At 45.9% G+C, this 9,430-nt stretch overlaps 1 protein-coding gene across 1 annotated transcript in view; it reads left to right on the top strand.

Annotated features, from left to right (window-relative positions):
* The first annotated feature begins 2,109 nt into the window (after nucleotides 1-2,109).
* The window catches only part of ATP13A3 (ATPase 13A3), a 57,029-nt gene continuing 49,708 nt past the window's right edge, over nucleotides 2,110-9,430 (top strand). Inside the window, exon 1 of the mRNA XM_075715944.1 lies at nucleotides 2,110-2,131. The gene's annotated coding sequence lies outside the window, so the exon portion shown is untranslated. The remainder of the gene's footprint in view (nucleotides 2,132-9,430) is intronic.

The raw sequence follows: 9,430 nt of genomic DNA, 5'->3' as shown, positions 1-9,430 counted from the left end.
ACATCCCCCCATAGCCATACCCCCCCAGCCGTGCCCCCCCATGGCTATACCCTCCATGGCCATACCCCCCCAGCCTATACCCCCCCATAGCCACACCCCCCCAGCCATGCCCCCCATGCCCATACACCCCCAGCCGTGCCCCCCCATGGCCATACCCTCCATGCCCATACCCCCCCAGCCGTGTCCCCCCATGCCCATACCCCCCATGCCCATACCCCCCCAGCCGTGTCCCCCCATGCCCATACCCCCCCAGCCGTGCCCCCCCATGGCCACATCCCCCCATAGCCATACCTCCCCAGCTGTGCCCCCCATGCCCATACCCCCCACGGCCATGTCCCCCATAGCCACACCCCCCCCAGCCATGCCCCCCATGCCCATACCCCCCCAGCCGTGCCCCCCCATGGCCATACCCTCCATGCCCATACCCCCCCAGCCGTGTCCCCCCATGACCGTGCCCCCCCGCCATCCCGCTCTTCCGGCGCGTGACGGGGGCACGGAGGGCGTCTACGGCGGCGTCACTTCCGCGCCCCTCCTTGCCCCCGCCCCAGCGCCGCCGGCGCGTGGAGCCGCTTGGCGCTGGATTCGGTGGCGCCTCACGAGGCAGCCGCGGGCGCGCCGCCGGGCGGGCGGGGTGGGGCGGGGGAGAGCCGGTGCCGCTCCGGACCCGCGCCCGCCCCGCCGGCATGGGGCTCAGCTGAGGGGCCGCCGGTGAGTGGGGCCGCGGGGCGGCGGGCCCGGCGCGCCCCGGCAGGTGAGGGAGGGTCCGCGGGCCGCGCCGCGCCGCGCCGGGCCTCCGGCGCCGCCCGCAGCCCCGTCGCCCCGGGCTCGGCCAGGCCGCGCCGGCCTCTCCTCTGCCCCCGCAGCGGCCCCCGCGGGGCGGCCCGGCTCGGGCGCGGAGGTCGTGGCGGGGCCGCTGCCGTGAGTCGCCGCCGCCCCCCCGCGCTGCTCGGAGCGGGCCCGCGGCTGTGGCAGCCCCGCCGGCGGGGAGGGCGCGGGGGTCTGGCCGGGAGCGTGTGCGCGGCTGCCCGGGCTCTCCCGGCCGCCGGTCTCCGGACACGTGCGGCGCCTTCCCAGCGGCCCGGCGGCCCCCCGCCTCTCCCCTCCCCTCCCCTCCCCTCCCGCTGCCCGGCTTCGCGCCAGCAGCGCCGGGCGGCCCCCGCCGCGGCCCCGGGCGGCATCTTCAGCAGCCCGGGCAGAAGTCCGATTGCACTTTTTCCGCCTGCTCCGCCCGGCTTTCGGCTGTGCCTGCGGGCTCCGGTTACGACACACCGGTGCATAATAGCATTTCGCTGCTTGGGCACACGTCAGCTTGTTCTGTAGTGGCGGGGTGGGCGGGAAATGGTGATCCTGTACCAAAGAGAAACTTCCCCGGCAAAGTGCAAGGAGAGGGCTCGGTGCATCTCATCCATGTTTTCAGCAGATGAGGCGGTGCGTTACGCTGCTGTTGGCGAAGGCTGTAGAGTGCTTTCCTATCAGCTGAGCCGTGGAGATGGTGATCTCGCACTGCAGGCGCCTCTGACAACCGCTGCCTCATCCCGAAGAGGGGGCCTGTTTGTGCTTGTTCAGGGATAAACAACTACTAGGTGAATTAAACACCTGAGAACTGAAACAGAATTGACGAGGCAGTTTTAGAAACTGCACTGATGCTTAAGGTGAAGAGGAAGAACCGGAGTATCTGCAGTGTTGGCTGTGAAAGCTTGCTGCTGCCACTAGTGCTCTGGCTTGCCTGCCGGGGTCCGTGTATCCCTGCAGGTGCTGCGGTTGGAGGAGGCTTTTGGAGCCGTTTGAGAAGCTGTTGTCTCCCTGAGCTGAGATAGCGTAGCCTCCAGCCATGGGAGGTGGTTAACTCTAAACTGTTCTAACATGAGCACTGGTAGTTGTCTAGCTGCACCGACTGACTGCTTCCTCTTCATCTGAGCTTGCTGAGAATTTTGTTCCAGTTCTAGAATTCATTCACGTGTTTTCTTTGCTGTATACACTTGCTAGAACTGTATGCTATTTTCTTAGCTAGGGCAATTACGATTAGGTTTCATTTAGCCTATTCATTCCTCTGACTATTTTTTCTTTTTAATTGTAGGTGACTCAACCACTGTGTGTCTGAGATTTGTCCACACACTGGCTCTTCATACAGGTTAGCTATATCTTTCTGCCGTCAGTTCCATCATATCTGAGTTGCTACTTTTACCTTTTATTAAAGTAAAACTGACTTTTGTACAACCCTGTGTTATCTCCTGTAAAATATTGATTTTCCTGTACCTGTGGAGAAACAGCTTTTTTTTAGAGTTTTTTAGATATACTCTATGGTATGAGTCAGGCCCACTTGTAAACTTAGTGTCCATGTAGCAGTGTCACTGGTGACAGCAACAGACCTTGACTGCAGGTACACTGAGGAAATATTTGTCCTGGTATGTAGCGTGACAAGTAAGGGCCATATACTGCTAGTTTTGTAAGCTTTTTCTTGCTGGTTAATTATAAATACAACTTTACAAAGTTTAAAGAAGAGGTACTATGTACATACTATGTATGTATTTATTGTTACTGACTTAACTCTCCTGACTTCTCAGAAGCGTGTTGTTAAAGACGGCTTGGTGAAATAAAAATGTTGTGTTGGTGTAGTCGCCTGTGAGGAGGAAGAACACCGGCTTCTGGCAGCATGGAGCATTCCAGTGTGAATGCCTAGGTCAGCTAGGAAAAAGTGATGTGCTCCAAAGTACTCAGCTTTTAAAGTGCTTCAGAAGAGAGATCTTCTTGTTAACTTTGGTTTTGGCCAAAGCTGACTGTCCATGCCACAAGAAGGAGAAAGCAGTGAAAGGGATCCGAGCAATTCTGCAGACTGTCTCCAGCAGAGCCGCTGGACAGCAGCTGCTGCCTTCCTGAATACCTTCCAGGAGCAGTGGTGCTGTTCTAGGTGCTCTGCTGGGTGACTTCCAGTAGTGTGCTCTGGACTTTGAGCCCATTATGGTCTCACCCCTTAATTTTTTTGTTAGTTGTCTTCTAGAATCAAGTGTCTGTTCCTGTATTTCTTTTTCATTCATCCCTTGCTCCTCTAGGGAGGTCTTGATGACTCAGGCAGGCACTAGTTCATCCCTAACCTGAAGAGAGAGGGATGAAAGGTCCTAGCTTCCTGGTCAGGCAGCAAGCAGTGCCTGGTGAGGGAGTGTGGGGGCTGCCTAGCGGGGAGGGAAGTTGTGTCATGGCTGAGTATGATTGAGAAATCAGTTCTCTTCTGCTAGTGTGCCATGTGACAGGCGTAGTGCATCAGACAAGCTGTTCTGCTGTGGTTCTAATAAATTATTTAAAAAAGGAATTTTAAAAAAATATGTATTGACATGGAGCCCTCAGATCAACATTTCTCATTTGCCTCGAGGGGGTAGTGTCCTCGCTGTCTTCTGTGCGGAGTATAAAACAGTCAAGACACAGATTTTTAGTGGTATGGAGACAAATTCCATTTATTCTGTGGGAATAAAATACCTTTTTATTGTTAAAGCCAGGTCCAAGTGGGTTGCCCAGGTCATAGAGAAAATCTGTACTAGAACTGGGAGCTGACATGGAAAGGCCAGGTTTTCATCAAGCATCTTAAGCATTGCACCCTTGGTCCTTTTTCTGGCAACCTTCAGATACTGTTTGCTTTATTTCTGTCAAATACCAGCAGTGGACTACTTTGACTTAGCTTGTCCAAGGTCTGCAATTATTACTTCTAGTGTTAAAAAAACGTTTGAGTGGTATGCTTAAGCATCTGTAACAGCAGGCCAGGGACAACTGTTTTAACACTTTCCTTATTAAATGTCTGTCTAGTATGAACCTGATGGTAGCTGGCATGGAGGGAAGAGGTTTCATTCCTTTAATACCTTGTGAGACAAAGTCCTTTAGCTAATTCTTCTAAAACTCTGAGTTTTGGAAATTAGAAAAAAGGGCTTCCTTAGATTTCATTTTCTCAATGCCCAAACAGTATCAGTGTAATGTAAAAATGTATGTACGTTCAGACTCCTCTTTTGAACGGCCTAAAGACTTGCATTAGAGAACTGAGTATGTATGTAAGTGTATGCTTTTTCAGGCAGGGATTACCGGTCTCCACAGCATGGCATCTAGTATGGCCGAGCCTGCTTTGGGTCTGTAGGCACGGTATTGTACAAATTAGTAGGTTTTGTGTTCTTTCGGTGGCGAAAACCCCCCAAAATTCTGACTACTGCTTGGATTTGGTTATGTTTAGTATGGCAGAGTTCGTACAAAACAAATCCTAGTCCAAAAATGCTAATTTCCCAATTAGACATTAAAAAAAATATTTTAAATAACAGTAATGCTAAAGTGTTTCCCTTTCACTGTTATACAATGAGCTAAAAATAGTTTTCATTCATAAAAAAAGCTACTTCCTTTGTTAAATAATCTGCTTGGCAGAGAACAAAAGTTCAGTTTGTAGTAAACTGTAGTGGTATTACAGCTTCAAGTCTGACACCTTTATTCCTGATTGAAATAAGACTGTAAACTTTAATCTTTGGTAGCTGAAAGGCACACTTAAATAAAAAAGGTTGGGTGATTCACAGTTACTCTTGAGGAATTATGGATGTGGTCTACACAAAAATCTGAAGTGCTGTATGTTGCTGCTTCTTTTCTAAAATACGTAACTTAGCACCATCTGTACGGAGTGCCGTGCACGCATTGGGATTGGGGAGGGGTCTCTGTGGCCGTGGAGTCTAGCTGTTTGCTCTGAAGTGATGCAGTGTCAATCGTAGTGTTTGTAATCCTATCAGTCCTACCAGAATTAGCTGCATTTTGCATTCATTCTGTATTTTCATTTTTTCATTGTGTATTTTTTCCTTTGAAAGAATTTAGCCCTTTTTTGTGGTTCTGGTTTATTAGAATTGTGGCATTGCATTGTTCATCTTAAAGCAGCTCTTTGGAAGAGGACCAGGTACTGGAAATGGTAGCAAGTCCATTAGTACGTTCATTGGATTGAGATTTTATGTGGTATTTAAGACCAAAAGGCCATCCTTCAAAATAGAAATACCTAACTCTCTCTCTTTTTTGACCTTTATCAAAGTTATGTGGTGGTGACATTTTCAGTTTAGAAGGTACATACAGCAACAAAAATGGCAACTCCTTTAGATTTTATTCTAGCTAGAGGATTTCAGAATGAAAGGTGATAAATGGCGATAGCTATGAAATCAGAGCTCGTGATCCTTGTAAAGGGTAGGAGACAGAACAGCAAAATGGGAAGGCTTTTGAGAAATAGAGAAAGTAGTAAGACGACCTTATATTATGAGCTTTTACTAACTTTGGATGCAAGAAAAAAAAAATTATGTAGAGTGTGAAAGTAAGTAACATTATGAAGAACATGTATAAAAGAATAGTAGAGGCAGATATTGGAAAGGCCAAAGTGCAAATGGAATTGCAGCTAGCAAGAGGCATAAAAGCTAGCAAGGTTCCTGTAGAAATACATTAATAGCAGGAGGAAGATTCGAAAATGTCTCTCTTGATTCAGTGGAGAACGTATGTATCTACAGAAGCTGCAGAACATTTAAAGTGCTCAGTGCCTGTTTTGCTTGTCTTCTCTAACATAGTGTCATGCAGGTGCTTAATCTTAATAAGGACTTGTGATGAAGTAGTATTTTACACTGGAGTGTACTTCCATTAGACGTTCCTGTGTCAGCTGGCCCTGATAAGCTTCGCTGTACGATTCTCAAAACAGCTCAAAAAATGCAAAAATATTGTCTAGAAATACTCAGAAGTACTAGAAGACTCGCAAAGGACAAGTCTTCAGAGAGTTATAATGGAAGAGAGCTGAGGAAGAGGAGTTGAAGTCTGGCAGTTCACTTCATCTCATCTTTTTCCATCAGTTGAGATTAATAAGCAAATATTTTCTTTTCAAGTGCTTGGCAGGTAACGATGAGAAGAATAACAGCGCGAACTGATTTGTGGGAAAACTAATCGTGTCCAAAGTCTAATACCTTTTTACTGCAAAGCAGGAGGCTTTGTGGCTATGGCAGAAGCAGTGGAGGTCTTGTCTCCTGATTGATCATTTATTTAATAAGGTTTTCCACATTTTAATGGCCTCATAAGTAAATGGAGGCATGGTACAGGGAAAGCAGTCTAGGAAACGTGCAAAATTGGGTAGATGGTCCTATTCAGAGAACAGTAATTATTGATTCAGTGTTGAAATAAGAGGTTATGTTGAAGGGTTCTGTCCTGGGTACAGTTGCCTTTAATGGAAGCATCAGTCAACTGGATGATTAAATGTGCTTATTAAATTCTCAGGGACTATGTGTTGGAGGACATGATAAGAGTTCAGAATGGCCTGAAAAATAGGATGAAATTTGGTAGGCACAAAGGCAGAGTACTGCACTTAGGCAGGAATTATCAGCTGTGCAAATGCAGAGTGAGGAATAACTGGTTAGGTAGTAGAAAAAGGACCTGGGGGTGTACTAGATCACAAGTTGAACATGAGTCAGTATCATGCTGTTTGCAGAAAAGGCAAATATCTTGCTGGGATGTTTAAATGGTAGTATTGTCTGTGAGATGTAAAGTTTAAATCTGTTGGCTTTATTTGCTGCTGGTATACTCTCAGTGTGTGGATGGCATCTGTTTTGGGTGCCAAAATTCAAGAAGAATTTGGACCACTTGGAAAGAAGAGAGAGAAATACAAATGATCAGGGTTCGAGGAAATAACTTCATAAAGATGGAAGAAAATCCAAGTTATTTTCACAAGAGATGAGGAGGTTAAGGGGAATGTAAGAGAGTTCAAGTATTCAAAACATTTGTAAGAAGGAAATGCTATTTTCAGTGACCATGATGGGCAGGTGGAAATGGGATTAAGTTTTATCAAGGAAAACACCAATTAAGCTTTTAACTTTCTCACAGTAAAAATGGTACTTTAAGAAGTCTTTTATTGGTGGCCATTAAGAAGAAGTTCGTGTGTTGAGAAAGACTAGTATAGTTGATTTAGGTTGGGGAATAGACTAAACTCTCCATTGATGGCCCTTTCATCTCATTTCATAGGATTGTAGTTTTAGTTTGTGTCAAGTTTGGGCCAAGGAGAAGGAAATAACACAGGATTCTTTTTGTCCATTGCTTGGTCATATCATGTGAGTTTAGACCTTGCCACAGGGTCAAATGGCCAGATCATGGTGCTTGTATGGATTTGGAAACATACGGTGTTGTGGATGTTACTCTCTTCTCTGGGATGCTGCCTCTTGTAAATGGAGCAAGTTTTCTTGTGCTGTCAAGGTGTTCTAAACCTCCGTGGTGGAGGTACTGCAGGATGACAAGGTGCATGTATAACTTCAGTGTAGCAGAGCAGTGAGGAATTTTCAATAATTTTAGTAGTTTTAGTAGCTTCAGATTACTATTTTAGACTCAGATGGTAATCCTAATGCTTCTGATCCATACTTAGAAAGTCCACCTTTGGCTTTGAAGAGCTTTTTTGAAGGACGCATACTTGAGTATATTCACCAGTACAGGGAGCCTAAGTGAGGATGGACAGATTTCAAAGTGGAAAGTCCAGGTGCGAGTCTAGCCATGCTATTTTATTTATCATTATTTTCGTGTACTCTTATAATTGCTTTTGATTGTCTGCAGTAGACTGCATGACAAAACAAAGGATCCAACTATTCCTTCTGTTTCAGTGATTGATTTGTAAGATAACTGGAATGTATGAAAACATTTAAATTAATCCTATGCATTTTGCTGTCACACCATGTCTCCAAATCAATGAAGAAAAGAACAGTTACCCTTGTGAACTCTGGCCTTCAGATCTGCCACAGCATTTAATGTCAACAGTAGTAAGAGCTTATCATCTGGAGGATACGTTTAATGCAGTGGTAGATAGCAGCAGCTGAAAGCTCAATCATTTAGATAAGGTTGGCCTTCAGTGTGGTGTGTTTATGTTGCGTTACCTACATGACCTTACCTTCACGACATAATAGTATTTATTGAACCGTATAACTTTTAGGTACAGATGAACTTCCTGAAAAGTCCTATTACTGTTGAATTGCTAGAGAATTTTTTTCTCTGAGCAGAGGGATAGTTTTTCTTACCTCTCTTTTTCAAACAGAGGAACTGTTTTTATCTTAGAGGAGTGGAGGAATCTTAACATACCTGCCATTGTCACTAAGTTGTGAAGGCTTGATCCAAAGTCCACTGAATTCGAAGGGTTATTCCATTGGCTTGAGCAGTCTTTGGCTGAGGGTGCTACTGTCTAAAACTGGTGCTTCTGTCACTATAGCAGTACTCCAGATCTGACAAGCCAGCAAAAAGTTCTTTTCAGACAAGCTGGTCATTCAAACAGGAACATAAAAGAGCTGTCAAATGTGCAGTCTTGCAGAGTGCATTCTTTGGATTAACCATATCTTCAGTTGGTCCATTTGATGAGGACCACAAAAAAGTTAAGTAGTGTTTCAAGAGTGGGTCTTGACATTACTTTCCTGCATCATAGCCATGCCTTATTGCTACAGGCAGTCTACTGAACCTTAATACTGGCGATATCAAAGACCTGTGGTGTGAAGAGGAGTAATGGTTTTGACTCCAGTTTGGACTGCCAGGCTGTAAATGCCAACTGTGTATGGATGAAACACAGCTTCCGCCTATTTGTTGTTCTGTACAACTGTACTACTGTGGCAGTTATCTAGTGCTTGGGTGAGGTCAACCCATGGTGAAGGGCATGTGTCTGGAGCAGAGGCAGATGTAATGTGTCTTTAGTGAACAGAAGCACTTGGAAAACCCCTGTTGTGCTGTCTCCATTGTTTGAAAGTGTACTCGGGCTCCTGACTTCCTAAGTTTTGTTAGTTAGTCTACAAATTTTATTTTTTGTTTGAAATATAAATTGCATTTTCGTATGATCATGTCTTTTCCAGCAGAAATAGCTTTACTATAGTAATACACAGGCAAAAATCTGGGAACACACATAACGTTTCACCACACAAATTATGTGCCTTTTGTAGGGAGAGAGCACGGTGAAAAATAAATGATGGTTTTGACAGCTTGGCAGAGTCCTCACTCTATAGCATGCAAACGTAGGTGTCCTCGTAGTGCCCTTCCCTGTGCTATCCTTTCCTTTATCCAGCAACATCCCTTCCCCAGAGAGACAGCTTTTGTCAGTAGCAAGACTATTGGCATAATTGCATTCTGATCATGTGTTATGAAGGACTTTAGTGCCTCAAGCTGGTACTGATATGCTAGTAGCATTTGTAACACCAGTTCTTAGCCTGTGGTCATTTCAGTAGTGATTATCTGGTGCGTTAAATTGCTGCTGTCTCTTTGCTGGAGATTGCTGGTCCACATAACTCCATTGGTGGAATGGATCACAGGAGTGTTTTGCTCAGGTTTCAGCGCAGAGTATTTTGAACTTGCGAAGTCTGCATCTTGCATGTGGAACAAACATAGAGTGCCTCAGTTTCTTCTGCTTACTGTTACCTTCCTATGTCATAAATGTCTGAGA

This window comes from Pelecanus crispus, chromosome 9 (genome assembly GCF_030463565.1).
Source record: "Pelecanus crispus isolate bPelCri1 chromosome 9, bPelCri1.pri, whole genome shotgun sequence".
NCBI lineage: Eukaryota > Metazoa > Chordata > Aves > Pelecaniformes > Pelecanidae > Pelecanus > Pelecanus crispus.
The sequence above is the reverse complement of the archived record's forward strand: the minus strand, read 5'-3'. Positions and strand labels throughout refer to the sequence as shown.